The sequence below is a fragment of the Macrotis lagotis genome, chromosome 1 (assembly GCF_037893015.1).
Source record: "Macrotis lagotis isolate mMagLag1 chromosome 1, bilby.v1.9.chrom.fasta, whole genome shotgun sequence".
Taxonomy (NCBI): Eukaryota; Metazoa; Chordata; class Mammalia; order Peramelemorphia; family Peramelidae; genus Macrotis; species Macrotis lagotis.
This window is the reverse complement of record NC_133658.1, coordinates 689,182,315-689,199,671: the sequence shown is the minus strand read 5'-3', so window position 1 is coordinate 689,199,671 and position 17,357 is coordinate 689,182,315. Positions and strand designations below refer to the sequence as shown.

At 38.0% G+C, this 17,357-nt stretch overlaps 1 long non-coding RNA gene across 1 annotated transcript in view; it reads right to left on the bottom strand.

The window, feature by feature from the left end:
• Positions 1 to 3,420: 3,420 nt before the first annotated feature.
• LOC141523277 (uncharacterized) overlaps positions 3,421 to 17,357 on the bottom strand; it is a 24,182-nt gene continuing 10,245 nt past the window's right edge. The window contains exons 2-3 of the long non-coding RNA XR_012478449.1: positions 4,690 to 4,972; positions 3,421 to 4,067 (exon numbers count right to left, since the gene is read on the bottom strand). This is a non-coding gene — a long non-coding RNA (uncharacterized LOC141523277). The remainder of the gene's footprint in view (positions 4,068 to 4,689; positions 4,973 to 17,357) is intronic.

The following is a 17,357-nucleotide window of genomic DNA, read 5'->3' as shown; positions in this document are numbered from 1 at the left end:
AGAAAAAAGAGATTGTTTGGATTGGTGGTCCTTCCATAAAACTGAAGTATTTCCATTGTCATCATCATCATCACCATAATTAAGATTTATTTGGTGATAACTATGTGCCATTCAATTAAGACTGCCACTTTAAGCAACTTCTATCTCAGTTATTTATGAGAGGGACAATGGGAGAGGGGGGAAGGGAGCAAATATTTATTAGACACTATATGCCAGGGACTTTATGAATATTATATAAATTTATCCTGTTGGTGCTCTATGATTTCCATTTTACATTTGAGGAAACTGAGGCAGACAAAGGTTAAATCATATAGCTAGTCAGTATCTGAGGCTGGACTTGAATTCAGGCTTTCTTGATTCTAAGTCCAATGCTCTAATCACTATGCAAGCTCTTTGATTCAGTTCTACTATGCTCATATCCTAGAATGTGATGGGACTATCCCAGTATCAATGTCAAGGGGAGATCAAAAGGGTCTAGGACTCTAAATCATTTTTATTAATAACAAGACTCACACGTGGACTTCTTCAACCCAAATGTTCAGGCAATCCAGAAGAAAGCACACATTATTTCTCTTATAATTGTCAAAATCATACAAGCTCTTATGAGAGACATGCATGCCTATGTGTAGAATGCTATTTCAATTTTTTAAGACAATAATTAACCTCTTTGTTGTCACATTGTTTGCTTGCTTGTGGACTTTACAATTCTGTTTCACTGGATATGTCCTCTAGATGGAGGCCCCATCATCAGTTCTTCATTCTGAGGCCACATGTTCCCCCACCCCACCCCAATAACGCTTGATCTCCTCTCCCCTTTATAACAGCTGCCAAGAATTCAATCTTTCCCCCAGCTGGGAGGGAGGCTTGAACATCATGTAGGTTGCTCTCTCTCACCAAGAGTCACAACACAAAATTTAGTCATAGCACATTTGAGGGGCGGAGAGGGAAGGAGCAGTCATGGGGAAACGTCGGCATCTAGCCAGTCTGTTCCTGTGCACCAAATGGGGTCCCTGTCTTGATTCACTGCCCTGCTCACTTTGAATGATGTCAAGGCTTCCCACAGTTTGCTCAGGGCTCGCGATGTTTCCCTTGTACAGAGCCAGAAGGTTTGGATTTGCAAGGCAGACCTAGGAGAGAGAGTCAACTCCAGTGAGGTACCCTGCCAAGGAGGCAGAGGAGCATGGAATGAGTTTGAATCAACTCCAGGGAGGACAAAACGTACAAGAGAAGAAAAGGTAATGTTTCTGATCTACCAAGCTCTCTCTTCCTTCAGTGAGTGAGAACTCATAAACCCCGTGATTTTCTGTTAAGAAGTGGCACTAAAGGCACTAAAAAACATGTAGTCAAAAAGGAGAAGGAGGAAATGAATATGCCATTTGTAGCTGGATAAAGAAAAGTTCAGATCAAATAGGAAATGAAGGTAATCAGAGTGAATGCCAAAGAGATGAAAGAAAACTAGTTATTTTTAGGAATATGCAATACATGAAGAAATACCAGGGGCAGCTAGGTGGCTCAGTGGATAGAGCACTGGCCCTGGAGTCAGGAGGACCTGAGTTCAAATCTAACCTCAGACACTTAAAAATTACCTAGCTGTGTTGCCCATGGGCAAGTCACTTAACCCCATTGCCTTGTAAAAACTAAAAAAAAATTACCAGAACTCTTCCCCCCTTCAAGGACTGTGGAAAAACAAATTTTTATTATTAAATTTAAAATTGGGGGGGGACCCTAGGGTTTTGTTGTTGTTGTTTTAATTATAAAGATGTGTTTCCTAGACCTTCAGAGGTTTGAGGACTGTGACTCACCATATGAAATAGGAAAAATGAGGCTAAGGCCTTGCCCCTAGTCTTGGGATCATTTCTGTACCTTTGTTCTCTCCTTCCATCCCCTATACTCCACCCCCTCCCCACTTAACTGCTTAGGAGAAGGGAAGAGATTTAGACCAGGACTGTGCTGGTTAATGTTCACACATGGCTCTCAAGGAAAAACAATGCACAGAAGACATTTATTTAAGCTTAATTTACATTATTTACATTTCCCCCATCACTTTCTAAAATCTAGACAATCAATAAAAACCATAAATTGAGCCCTGATTTGTAATGTTTGCCATTTCCAGGGTGTAAAGGCTTAAATGGAAAATTTAACAATCGGCTCTTCAGAGCTAATTTAAATTGACTCCAATCCACCCCTGCTTTCAAAATGTTCAAAAATAAGGGAGCCCCTGAATGTCAGAGCTGCTTGGTAATTCAGGAAATAACTGTTTTATATCTTAACCTTCAGAGTTCAAAATTGGGAGTGTATGGAATGAGTACATAAACCACAGAAAGATATCTCTCTCTCTTTTTTTTAAGGGTTTTTGCAAGGCAAATGGGGTTAAATGGCTTGCCCAAGGCCACACAGCTAGGTAATTATTAAGTGTCTGAGATTGGATTTGAACTCAGGTACTCTTGACTCCAGAGCTGGTGCTTTATCTACTACGCCACTTAGCGGCCCCCAGAAAGATATCTTAAAGAAGGACCCAAGACCCCAGACTAGAAAGGTGAATCCAAAGCTTAGAGAACAAATAATTTAGACTAGAGACATTAACTGGATTAAAGGACCCTGTGCTTTGCCCTAAATTTAGAATTTGGTGGCCAAGGCTTAGAATCTTTTGCTTTGGACATTCTCTGAAGACAAAGAGAACTCAGAACAAGATGGGCCAACCTAGAAGGTGATCTTTCTGCTGATTCTTACACCCAACCTACCTTTTGAGGTCATCTGAAGGAAAAGTTATTATCTGGACATTTATGACTTCCTTGAATTAACCTCAGTGAGACCATGGGGTTGATTTTTTTTTAAAAGAATTTAGATAATTATAGCTAAGAAAGTGACTGAATCTGAACCAGGCAGAGACTGGTCCAGAAGAGAAGTATTTGCTGGACTATGAGACCAATTTGCAATAAGTCTAGGGAAAGAAGTTGAATAACATCAAAAGATAGCAACATCATTGCAATGTTAAAAGCCTTAGTTGTACCACCATGACTGCATCTTAGTCACATATGTTCCCAATGGAAGATCCTTCCATCCATATGTGTGTCCTAGCTACACACAGTCCTTAAGCATATGTCCCCATGCATATCCACAAAAGCAGTGGTTCAAACTCAAATTGGAATGATTCTTGCCAGATCACGTACTGAGTTACAGAATGACAAATTAATGTTAACTTGTATTGTATATTTATTTTGTCAACCATTTACCTTTAATTTGTTTAAAGTTGCACTTGGACTGGTGGTGCCTGTGAACTCAGGTTTGACACCTCTACACCAAAGTATGTATATGTGTGAGAAAATATGTATGTGTCTACACACTCTTTTCTCCAGATTATTTGGAGGAATGTTTTGTTATTCACTTTCCATACTTTGACATTTCATTAAATTCCTTTTCTTTGAATGGATTATTGTATTCCCCCAAGTTTAAGAGACTCCCATAGATAAGACTCACCATAATTTTGGGGCCTGAAATTTGAAAAAAAATTATTATATAAAGTTATTAACTCAAGTTTTTTTCATCAAAATTCAAACTCTCATTCATTAGCTCATCCTCATCTGTGTTTGATGATGAATCCCTGTCTTAGGAGAGACTGACCACTCTCCTGTCTGTGCTCTGATCTGGGGTTGACCACAACCCTGGGCAAGTCTGGTGTGTGGAAACATGCTTGGTCCATTCTGTTTCATGAACCTGAAGTATCAGTTGTATCCTCCTTTGAAATCAGTAACTTTGTTTTCATCAGCCATTCTTCTTGCCTCCTGCTGAACCATTTTTGTGGACGAAGGAATTCCATTGGTCCTTTGCTCTTCAATCCATCTCTTCAGTTCACTCTTTAACTCAGGCTACTTGGCTGATTTGCCTCTCGTGGCCTTCTTCTTGCCATAGCCAGTCTCAGTTTTTATCTTAGTTGGAGGAGGACCAGACTGATATTCAGCAGCACAGTTTCCATTCACTTTTGCAACTGGATCACTTGGAACTTGAATTCAGCATTGTATGAAAATCTTTTCTGAGCCACTTCTGGGCAGAACATGGTGAAATATAATCTATTATATCGATAACAAACATGAAACAAACGCAGAGACAAGTGAGAAATGCAAGTAAAAAAAATCTTACAACCACATATAAGACACTCCCAGTTTTTAGACCCCAAATTTTTGAAAAAGTGTGCATCTTATACATGGAAAAATATGTCCTTTTGTTGTAGATGAGTATTAGGGTCTCCAAATGAAGACTGAGAAGCCTGAATAGTGAGTGAATTCATGTGCATCCCTGGGATTTAAAACTGGATTTATTATATAAGGCTTACAAATTTTATAGGTTAAAAACTTTTCTCCTCCTGGAAAAGCAGTAAGCACTTTGAGGACAGGCTAGATGAAATGAGAGAGAGAGAGAGAGAGAGAGAGAGAGAGAGAGAGAGAGAGAATAAATAGCTATAAGGGCTGGCTTAGTCCGGCAGATGGCCCATAGTCCTCTACAGGGGACCTAGGACAGTAACCTGTGACCTAAGAAAGAGAGGAAGGCAAGGTATAGTCAAGAAGATAGAGAAGGGGGCAGGCACTTCTCTTCCAGACTAAAATTCACTTTTGTAGTGGGTTGAATAGGGGTGATGCTTGGGGAGTGGTCTGACCCCTGACTCGGGTATTCTTAAATAAGCAAGATGCTTACCGGTCCTTCCAGTCCAAGATAAGTGATTTCTTCTTCTTCTTCTTCTTCTTCTTCTTTTTTAAGGTTTTTTTTGCAAGGCAGTGGGATTAAGTGGCTTGCCCAAGGCCACACAGCTGGGTAATTATTAAGTGTCTGAGGCTGGATTTGAACTCAGGTACTCCTGACTCCAGGGCCAGTGCTCTATCCACTGTGCCACCTAGCCGCCCCAGTACTGACTTCTTAAGTCCAACATGTCATTTCCTGTCACAGCAGAAGATCATGAGAGGCAAGTCAGCCAAATGACCTGAGTTAGAGAGAGAATGGAAGAGATGGATTGAAGAACAAAGGGCAAGTGGAATTCCTGGGTCCACCAAGATAGTTTAGCAGGAGGCCAGAAGAATAACTGATGAAAAAGAAGTGACTGACTTCAATGGAGGACACAACTGGTGTTTCAGATTAATGAAACAGAATGGTCAGACTTTCAGGTGTAAGCTTGACCATCAAATGACTAAGATTGGGTAATTGAAAACCAGATGTTGGAGGAAGGGGGAATGGAAACTGGGAGAAGGGACTAGGCCAAGACCATAACAGAGTTCCATGATTCTCTTCATCACTCTTACTGACTACTAAAGACAAACACCTTGGTGGGAGTTCTTGGTTTTAGGCAATGTGGACTCACAGAGTACATTGAATCTGGGATAACTTTTTATCAGAAGGATTAGTCCTGTAAGTTGAAGGACACCCCCCCCCCCAAGCATTGCAAGAGTGAATGTTACGGAGTTAACTAATATGATGTACTTATATTAATTATCAAGACCAAAGCAATTTGGAATTCCCCAGGAACTACCTATATAAGTAGACTAAAATGGGAATTTAAAAAAAATTTAAGTTGCTTAGAAGATGAAAATGATAACAAGGGAGAAAAAGGATGCTGATGTTTGGAAATTTTTCCTTATGTTCTGCTGATGCTAAGTCACACAGGTTTTAAGATATTGCAATTTTGATTTTTTACTAATGGAGGCAGCAGCCACTAGCTATATATATAAATCTTGTCCTATATCTTAACTTGAAAAATGCATTTCCAGGCAATAAAGACACTTCACCTATATGGGATAGTAATTTTGTGCTCAATTATGAACCTCTCAACTCTCTAGGAGGCAAATAAACCTAAATAACAAGACCCAACCCATCTTTTGTAGTCATATGAGGAGCAAGTTATTATCTGGACATTTATGACTTCTTAAATTAACCTCAGGGCTAGAACTAGACCATGGGGACAGGGTGAGATTGGAATTGAAAATTTTTGTCTGCAGGCAATTGAGAGGAAGAGAATGTTTGCTAGGAGCAACAAGTTCTAAGAGTGATTGCTGAAGATATATTTTCCTGTTTCTAGTAAACTACTCTAGTTTTCATATCACGACAATTTGAGGTCATGTGAACACAGGATGTGTCTAAGAAAGAAAGTTATAAATGGTCTAAAGAGGAACAATTTAACTGGTAGGTATTTTGAATATTATTGTGAGTAGTTTATAATCCCAAATCTGAATTTTTACCTGAAGATAAGTAAGAAATGGAGAACTTTCATAAAAGAAGAAGGCAAGTCAGGGAATTACATTGAAAGTCCCCTCATAGATAAATTATGTAAGGATCTGATTTGAATTTATAAGAACAAGAGCCATTCCCTATTAAGTAAATCATAAAAGAATATGAACTACCAAATCTCAAAGAAACAGATCCAATTCATAGATCCAAGTGAGTATTAATTTGTTTTCCTATTTCTCTCCAACAATTGTCATACTTCTTGAATTTTTTTTTTGCTTATTTGCTTGCTTTTGGGTCATTTTTGTCAATCTGATGAGTTTAAGTTAGAACTTCAAAGCTAATTTAAGTTGCATAGCTCTAATAATTAATGGCTAGTTTGAAATATTTTTTTCATATGTTGTTGATGACTTAGATTTCTCCCTTTGAAAAGAGTGTGTTCTGGGATGGCTAGGTGGCACAGTGAATAGAGCACTGGCCCTGGAGTCAGGAGTACCTGAGTTCAAATCCGGCTTCAGACACTTAATAATTACCTAGCTGTGTGGCCTTGGGGGAAGCCACTTACCTCCATTGCCTTGCGAAAAAGAAAAAATCCTTAAAAAAAGAGTGCATTCCCTTTGATGTCACTCAGATAATGGCAGAATGAGAGCTGGAACACCCAATCTTGTGTCCTTTCCACTATCCATGAGCTTGATTGATTGAAAATTCTCTGATGCAGAAGAAATAGTGACTGGACAGAGCATAAGCTTTTAGAAAATGGTGACTAGGACTTTTCAAATCACTACAAAGTAGTTTTCACTGAGACCATCACTAAATATCATTCAATGACAGTTACATAAAAGATGACACAAGGAAGAGGCATGGCAGTTCCTTGAAACTCCTTCACCTGAAAGCAAATACTATTTAGACACACACACACATACACACACACACAATCTATTGTTCTGTGTCTTCTTGGTTCAATAACTAGTTAGAAAATGAAGCTAAACAACTTATTATCAAACTATGCAATAATATGGAAAAAAGCTTAAAACAAACTTTATCATGTAGTTTCTTAATCTTGGCAGCAGGACCAATCTGTTGATTTTCCTTTTTAATTTTTTTTAATGAGTGATGGTTTGAAATTTGTCTGCCCTTGAACATAATCAAAATTGGGTTCATTGTATTTAAATATTTTCACAAATAATAACTGAATATCTGGTGAAAAGGATGACCTATTTCTCCTTCACAAGCATTTCCTTAAATAAGTTTGGAGGTTATCCTATTTTGCATTTTTCCCCCCAGGTACCCACCGTTGCAGCATTCTAATGACTGGGTAGCCATGTATCATCCTTTCTTGGATTCCTAGATCATTTAAAATCAAATCCTGCCCACCAGTGCACACTGTTTAACTACTTGCAACTGTTGACATTTCAAATAGCTTCTATTTATTCTCTTTTAAAAGTTGAATGGAAGCCATCAGAAAATCCTAAAACCACACTAGAGCAGAAACTATTTTTGACCTCAAGCTTTTTAAGGCAAATTCACTTATGTGGAGAAGAGGATCAGAACCATTATAAGGAACCTGTAAGCAAGGTCAATTCTGGGGAGACTGCTGTCAGAGGAGATTGGGAAAACTGGGTATGCTGGACTAAGAAAGAATTCACCCTTGCACAGACAAAAAAAAATACAATTTCAATTAATTGTTCTAGGTACCAAGCTCTATTGTTTCTATTACTGAAGTCATTTCAGCATTCTCTAAATATCAGAGCCCTAGGAAAAAAATATTACTCCAACCTAGTTAGAGCTCTGCATTCAGCTATCCTTACTCTAGATGGCAGCCTAACCTTCCTGAGATCTATGCCATCTATTACCAGGATGTAGGTGATGAATTAAGTATAGGACTGGGTTTGGAATCAGGAAAACTCAATTTCATGAGTTCAAATCTAGCCTGATACTTAAAGCTGTGTGACCCTGGCAAATCACTTAATCCAGTTTGCCTCATTTTCTTCATCTGTAAAATGATCAGGAGAAGGAAATGGTAAACCACTCCAGAATCTTTGTCATGAAAACCCCAAAATAGGGTCATGAAAATTGGACATGACCGAAATGACTAAACAACAAGTAACAAAAATGAATTGTTGGAAGAAGTAGAACAGAGGGAGGAAGAAAAGGGAAAATAAACAACTTTCTCAACTCCTCCTGAGCCAAGTCAGCCCAGTTCAACTTTATTATTATTATTATTGTTAAATGCTTATTTTCAGGAGATCAGACCCACTAATATTTAAATGTCAGTACAAAAAAAGTTTCACACTTTTTCTCTCTGTCAGTACAAATAGTTGAAAGCCAACTATTCATTAGTTCACCCAATTCTTACATGTTCTCCCAGTTATAGTATTCTTTTCTCTAAGTTATGTTCCACAGAGGGCTGAACCTGGAGTCAGTAAGACTCATCTTCAAAAGTTCAAGTCTGGTCTGACATTTACTAGCTGTGCAACCCTGGGCAAGTCATTTAATCCTATTTGCCTCAGTTTTCTCATCTGTAAATTGAACTGGAGAAGGAAATGGAAACACACCCCCCCCAATATCTTTGCCAGGAAAACTCTAAAGGAGGTCATGAAGCATCAGATTTAACTGAAACAACACAGAAAAAGCATATTACACACACAAAGTTGGAAACATGCTTCATGTCCAGCCTGTCAGACTTTCATAAGGTAGACACAAACAGCATCCTCATCATGGTTTCTTTTCTGGGATGTTCAGTATTTCCATGAAAACCCAAATTGTAGTTCAAATATGCCTTCAGTCTGTGTATTGGGTCATTTACCTTAACAATGTGAACGTGCTCTCATTATCGTGTTCAACTTGATTAGTGTATAGTTGAACATTTAAAAGTGCACTTCAGACAGAGGAACAATGTATGAATGCATGATTGGTTCCTAATAAATTGAGGAGCCTCCTAATGAACTGTGAGGGATTTGGAAGGAACCATTACCCACTAGACAGGGGTATGGGGAACCAGACTAAAACAGATAAAAGGGGAGGGGAGAAAGGAGGGCTTCATAGAAGGAAGGCCTTTAATAGTTTTCCCTGTACTTGTAACAGATTGGATGGCACACGAAGGGAAGTAAAAAATACAAGGAAACTGAGAAATCAGGTCACTTAGAGCTGAACCCAAGTGAAAAAACATAGCTTGACAAATGCACAAGAGGAGCCTTGTATTTTCAATAGAGACATGGACAATTGCGCATGGAGTACGAAAGGGCATGGCTGAATCCTGAAACCCTACCTGACCAAAGATATGAATAAGCAGTTTCCAAAGGAAGAAATACAAAATATCAGAAGTCATATGAAAAAAGTGCTTCCTAACACTAATAGTTGGAGGAATGCTAACTAAAGCCACTCTGAAGTTCTACCTCATGGCAAAAAGGACAGATTGGCAAAAAAGGACAAAAAAGAAAAATGATCAATTTAGAGAGGCTGCAGAAAAACAAAGGCATCAGTGGAGCTGGGAATTGGCAATATGGAAAGCAATTTGGACACATTCCCCAAGAATCACTATACTTTTTTGACCCAGCAATAATACCATTCCTAGTCATATTCCCCAAACAGATTGAAGAAAGACCCTCATGTACAAAAATATCTGTAGCAGCTCTTAAAGCAAAGAACTAGACTAGAAAGGGGTCCATCAGTGGGGGGAAAGGCTGAATAGATTAAGCATGTGACTGTAATCTAATATTGTACTGAAGAAAAAGATGAGAGGGCTAATTTTGCATAAATCTAGGAATATTTCTATGAACTGATGCAGAGTAAAGAGACAGAACCAGGAAAATAATTTATATAATAATAGCATCACAGGAAGTGTGGGGGAGAGACAAGAACTCTGATCAATTTAATGACTAGTCATGATTCCAAAAGATCAATGATGATGCATGCTAGATTGATGGACTCAAGATACAACATAATACAATTTTTAGATATGGTCAGTGTAGTAACATATTTTACTTGCCTTTGCATATTTATTATAAGAGCTTTTCTTTTCTTTGAAGGAAAGTGAGGGGAAAGAAAATAAATACTTACTAAGTTTTTCAACTCTACTTAGTTTCATAGGGTTGGCTAAAGCTAACCAGTAACAATGAATTCTACTAATTTTTTTTTTCTTAACACCATGACTTGAGGTTATATATATAATTTCTATGGTTTGACATTAAGACCTTGACTAAGTTACATAAGCTTCAGGTTTCTCATATGTAAAATGCAGGTATTAAACAAAATTACCTATGAGATACCTTTGAACTCTATAGTCTATGATTCTAACTTTTCTCATTTCTATCTTTTTAGTCTACCATGTTTCTGTGTAGTTTTTAAAGTATATGAATCCTAGTATACTGATAAAATTGTAAAAAAAAACTGTCCATTGAGTGTGATTAACTTGATATTTAAAACAGTAGGTTTAGATGGTATTTCTAAGACATAAAAGCATTCTACAACACAATTTACAAATTTGAGTCTGAATTTTTGTGTGAATATAACTTTTTTGTTTCCAATGTCCTATCAATTTTACACAGATGAATTCTTATAAAATGGGCATTTTTTTACCTTGAATTAATCTCCTTTTTTAAAAAAGGGTATGGGATCAATGTATAGCATGGAAACAATGTAAAGATTATCAGACTGCCTTCTGTTGGGGGGGAAGTGAGATTGGGGGAAAAATTGTAAAATTCAAAAAAAAATTAAAAAGTTTTTAAAAGGGTATGAAAATCTTTTGTACATGTCATCACTAACCAAATTTTTCTGATTATTTACTATGTGTTAGGAACCATGGTGGATTCAAAAATCATGAAACATGACTGGGTAAATAACACCTATTCATGAAAGAAAGAAGGTAATGATAAAGAGGCATACAAGTGCCAAATGCCTCATTCAGCCTGGGTCATCAATAGCTATTTTCTATTTCCACTGAGAAGTAAGTCCAGTATGCATTTCAAACACAATATGAAACTCTTCTACTTCCCCCAAAAAATGTGTTTCATTTTTCCATTTTTGTCCTCAATTGTCTATTTCTGTTGAAAATAATGCCATCCTCCCAGTCACCCGATATATAATTCTGATCAATTTAATGACTAGTTATGATTCCAAAGGAGTAATGATAATGTGTGGTAGACCCCACCTGACAGACATGATGGACTCAAGATACAGAATACAAATATTTTTAGCCATCGTTAGTTTAGTAATATGTCTTGCTTGGCTTTGCAAATTTATTACAAAAGTTTTATTTTTCTCTCCCTCATTCATATCTAATCAGTTACCAAATGCTGTCAATTCTGCCTACACATCTGTCTCCTCTCTGCTCTCTCCTCTTGTTCGGGCTCTTATCACCAAGCAGCTAGACTACTGTCAATACCTTCCTAACTGGTTTTTCTGCTTCCAGTGTCTCTCATTGTGAATCCATTCTTTACACAGCTACTAAAATCATCTTCCTAAAAAGCAAATAGGATTATGTCATCATCCTATTTGACTTTAGGATGAAATATAAAATCTGTAGCTTTGTGTTTAAGACTGCTCATTCTGGTCCAAGCTCCTTCAAAAACTTGACTTTCTAGTCAATTATACCTGTCCTCAAACTCAATATACCTTCTTCTGGGCAATCATACAGGCCATCTGCCATGCCTGCAAGACACCCATACCTTCTACTACATCCCACTCATTCCAATCTGTCAGACTCAGGAAGAGTCAAGTTCAAATCCTGCCTCAGATACTTATTAGCTATATGAGCCTGAGTCTAATCATTTAATCATTCCACCTCTATTTCCTCATCTGTAAGATGTTCCCTTGCAGCTTTAGATTCATGATGCTAGAAGACTTTCAATTTCAGCCTGCCTTCTCTATAAATCCTCCCTTGATTTTCCAATTGTCAATATTCTTTCCTTCCCTGTTACTTTAATTGTAGGTATTGTCTTCATCTTCAAGCTTTGCCTAGAATATCGTGTTAGGTGATTCCAGTGCCTAAATAGTGCTGTCACACATACCATTCTCTTAATCAATGTCCATTAAATTGAATTCAAATACAACCAGTAAGAACAAAGGAGAAAGAAATGCCTACAGCGGGCTAGTCAAATCAAGTCAAATCAACAAGCATAGATCTAGGCACCTACTACTGGTTTACCAGGCACTGTGCAAAGTGCTGAGGGTTTAAAGAAAGATAAGAGACATTTCCTGCCCTCAAAGAGCTCACAGTTTAGTGGGGAAGATAGTATTTCAACAACTGTGCAAGTAAGATACAAGCAGAATACATTGGAGATCATCCCAGAGGGCAGGGGCAGTTTTAAGGAGAAGATAGTTTTACAGATAAGGGAAAAAGCATGAGAAAATATGCAGAGAAAGGAATGTAGGGGAAATGTTTGGAGAACTGTGAGAACAGTTTGAATAAAATGGAACTTCTGGGGGGAGGGGAGGATGGGAAGAAGAGAAGGTTTGAAAAGTGTGTTGAGGTCAGATTACAGAGAACTTTGAATAGTAAGTGGAAAAACCTAGATTTTATCCTGTAAATAATAAGGAGCCATTGAAAGTTTTTGAGTGGGTGAATATATCTGAAATGGTAACCAAGAAAGAGAAATCTGCTACCAATATCTAAGATGGTTCAGAGGAAAGAGATTGTCAAAGAAGGAAGCTTAGGTGGGAAATGTTTCCTTAAAAGTCCCCTTATCTAGAGTACCTGGGTTCAAATCCGGTCTCAGACACTTAATAACTACCTAGCTGTGAAAAAAAGTCCCCTTATCTGCTCAGCATGTAGAAAGGGGGAGAGACAGGGAGGAAGCAATCAGGAAGCAGTCATCTTTAAGGTCAGAGTTGCTATCCAGTCTTGTAACAAAGCAAATAATAGCTTTATCCCCTGGCACTTTGGCCACTAGATCAATCTTTTGACTCTCTGGAGTATCTAGTCCTCAATGCCCATATGGCATGAGCATTGATATGAGTTTGATGGCCCAGGATCAGACTTGCTGTGTCAGTGTGGAAGACATGGGTTGAAAAGTAGCTTTTCTCTTGGTGCATTGACCAACATCTCCTCAAAGTGAAGTGTAGCACTTGCATTAGCTGTCCCCTTCACCCCCCCCCCATATTTACAAGCCTAACTAAGCTCTGCCACAGTAGGATGTCCTCAGCACCACTATGATCTGGACTCCCTGCCAGCCCCATTTCCCTCCTATCTTAATTGTCTCACATTAACCCATCGAGAGCTTTGCTAAAAGTGGTCAGCTTAAGTATATCCATCTCAAGTGTCTTTTTCTGTTTCTGGATACTCATAGGTAATTCGTGAAAAATGTAGATTTTTGCTGTCCTTATAGAAGTCTTGTGCTTCACCCACAATACATTTAATCCAAGGATGAATAGTTTAGATTCCATATTTCCAATTCCCCTTCCTTGAAATATCATTTCATCCTGCTTGTGAACCGCAAAAAGCTGACAAGTAGACAGAAGAGTAAAATGGGGCTGTTCTTTTGTTCCTACTTCCTGGGAGCTGGGTTGCCACTGTTGGGTGCTTGATATCTGTAAGAGCTGATTTTGCAATGATGGTAAGTAAGCAGTACTGAGTTCACAAGTTCACATCCCTGAATAGTCCATGAAAGAGGCCTTAATGAGGGACATAAGGACTATAAGATAGCCAGAAAACTATCCTTTCCTTCCTCCTGGTTTTACAGGTTTCTCTAATAAGGGAATCACTGGGAGAAAAGGAAAGAACCTTAGCTAAATGTAACAGCAGGAGTGCCTCTAGCAATCTTCTAAGCCTACTTTCCCAAGAAGATCTCCAGCCATGCATCAGGGACTGCAAAAACTTAATAACTAGAAGACCTATATGTATTACATGCTCATACAAAGTTTGTCAGAGGCTAACTCAGACCTACCTTTCTTTGTCCCTTGTCCCAGCTGCTGATCAAATTTTGGCCATGGTTGAGGCAAAAGAGACCAGGGGATTCACCTGGCAAGCATTAATTATTTATCTACCATGGACCAGACACTGCAGAGACAAAAAAGACTTGAGACATGGAGCCTGCCCTTGAGAAGCTTACAAGCTAATAGAAAATTATGAATCTTTGGGGTGAGAAGGCAGCTGAGTCATAGTATCAAATTTCAGGGAATCAAGAGTGAAACTAGGAAAGCTTGGAAATGAGTTTAGGATTTCAGTTCATAGAACAAAACAATGTTCAAGGAGAATTTGTAAAGCAGCCTGGGTTCCATGGTTCCATAAACATGGGAATCACAAGCATATAAAAAGAGAAAAGTATATCTTCCATCTTAGGTCTATAAGTATATAGATAACTAAAGGATATACATCTTCAGATGCCTTTACCCTAGGCCACAAACAAGAGAAGCTCTAAGATAAAAATATGAATGGGTAAAAATTCGTTGAAAGAGAAATCCTTTCTTTCCCTGGAGAAGTGCACCTTTAAGGGAAAAGGACATCCATTGCTATATCTTACACCTCTGAAGACTGGATGAATTCTTATAGATATTATTTTATGAAAAACTCCTGGTTACATTAGTGTGAACCCAAACCCTGGAAGACCCTAGTTCACAAGAAGCTCTTGGACTCAGTGAAGCCAATAGGCCAACTATCTGTCCTGTGGAAAATGTGGACTTTTATAATTCCCCATAATCATTGCTTCATTCATATTAGGGGGTTGCAGCTAATTTGTACCCCTCTGTTTTTCACTCTATTTCCTAGGAAACAAGGTACCTAGAGTCTTAAGCAAAGCTCAGGAGAAAGTAATATGATCCAGTCATTGACTGAGGTGATTCTGTCCTTAAGCATTTATGTGACACTTTATATTTTCCAAGTGCATAACAATCATTCCAGTGAATGATTTTGACAAGTTAACACCCTCCAAGTTCTTTAATTTTAGGTAAAATGTATTATAACTTATGCTTGATGGATATTCTTTTGGGAACTGAGGGTCATTTCTGTGGTCCTCTGGGGACTCAAGGGAGAGCTTTAGGAACAGTTACAAAGGATTAGGAAAAATAAATGAATATGTTACATGGAAATCTTAGTGTAGCAGAATATCAATTAGGAACTGAGTAAGGTGGGAAACAGAACAGAACACAAAGAACTTATAAGTCTGGGTCTTGAAATTTTAAAAATATTGAAAGGATACCATAATTCCAAAAAAAAATTTTCAGCTTCTATTTTGAGGCTTTGCACCAAGGCTACTAAAAATAAATCAAGTTCTACTGATTCTGAAGAGCAATTTGGAACTATGCCCATAAGGCAATAAAACTGTGCATACCCTTGGATCCAGAAATACCACAAGAGATCACAATAAAGGGGGAAAGACCAACCAACATATACAGAAATATCAAATAACAGTTCCTTTTGTGGTGGGAAATTGGCCGAGGGTGGGGGGGGAGGGAAAGGTAGAAGGTACAAAACTTTATAAAAGTGAATGCTATCTTTATATAAGAAAAATAATAATAACATAAAATAAAGTCACACCCCTCCCAGCAGTCAAATCAAGATCAGCACAATCCCATACCTTTAGGAAATTCATGAAAATCTCTGAAAATTGGGCTAATCCTCTTCTCCCACCTTTCTTTGGTTCCCTCTATCTTAACGAGCCTTGGTGGGGATAGATGATTTTTTTTTCCTTAGAGAGGATCTTTTCTCATACCAAATAACTATTTTACTGAGCTAGGAAAAAATAGTAACAAAATTCATCTGGAGCAAAAGGGCAAGAATAGCAAGGGAACTGATGAAAAAAAATGTAAAGGAAGGTGGACTAGCTCTACAGGATCTAAAACTATAGTATAAAGTAGGCAGTCATCAAAACTGCCTGGTACTGGTTAAGAAATAGAGTAATGGGGGCGGCTAGGTGGCACAGTGGATAAAGCACTGGCCCTGGAGTCAGGAGTACCTGGGTTCAAATCCCGTCTCAGACACTTAATAATTGCCTACCTGTGTGGCCTTAACCCCATTTGCCTTGCAATAACCTAAAAAAAAATAGAGTAATGGATCAGTGGATTAGGATAGGTTCAAAAAACATAGTACTAAATGACGACTGAAATGTACTGTTTGATAAGCCCAAAGACATTAGCTGGGATAAGAACTCACTATTTGACAAAAATTGTTGGGAACACTGGAAAATAGTATGGTAAAAATTAGGCATAGACCCACATCTCACTCCCTATACCAAAATAAAGTCAAAATGGATACAGAATTTAGACATAAAGGGAGGCAGCCTAGATAAATTAATAGACCAAGAAATATGCTATGAAATCTATGGAAAGGACAAATTTATGACCAAACAAGAAATAGAATACACTATAAACTGTGTATGCATTTTTTCCTATGTTTTTGCAAGGCAAATGGGGTTAAGTGGCTTGCCCAAGGCCACACAGCTAGCTAATTATTAAGTGTCTGAGACCGGATTTGAACCCAGGTACTCCTGACTCCAAGGCCGGTGCTTTATCCACTACGCCACCTAGCCACCCCATCTATAAACTGCAAAATGAATGATTTTGACTATGTTAAATTAAAAGGTTTTTGCACTAATAAAATCAATGCTGCCAAAATCAGAAGGAAAGCAGAAAGCTGAGGAAACAATCTTTTACAACTAGGAGTTCTGATAAAGGTCTCATTTTTAAAATATAGAGAGAATTGAACTAAATTTATAAGGTTACAAATCATTCCCCAATTGCTAAATGGTCAAAGGATATGAATAGACAATTTTCAAATGAAGAAATTAAAACTATGTACAATCATATGAAGAAATGCTCCCATTGATTAGAGAAATGAAAATTAAAAGAACTATGAGGTATCACCTCATGCCTATCAAGCTGGCTAAAATGAGAAAAAGGGAAAATGATCAATGTTGAAGAGGTTATGGGAGGACTGGGACACTGATACATTGCTGGTGGAGTTGTGAATGGATCCAGCCATTCTGGAGAGCAATATGGAGCTATGCCCAAAGAGAAATAAAACCATGCATTCCCTTTTACCTAGCAATTCCAATTCTAGGTGTATATCCAGAAGAAATCATTAAAAAAATGGGAACAGTCCGGCATGTTCCAGTTCTTTTTGTAATGGCAAAGAATTGGAAAATGAGGGGATTCCCCTCAATTGGGGAATGATTAAACAAGTTATGCTACATAAATACTATGGACTATTATTGTTC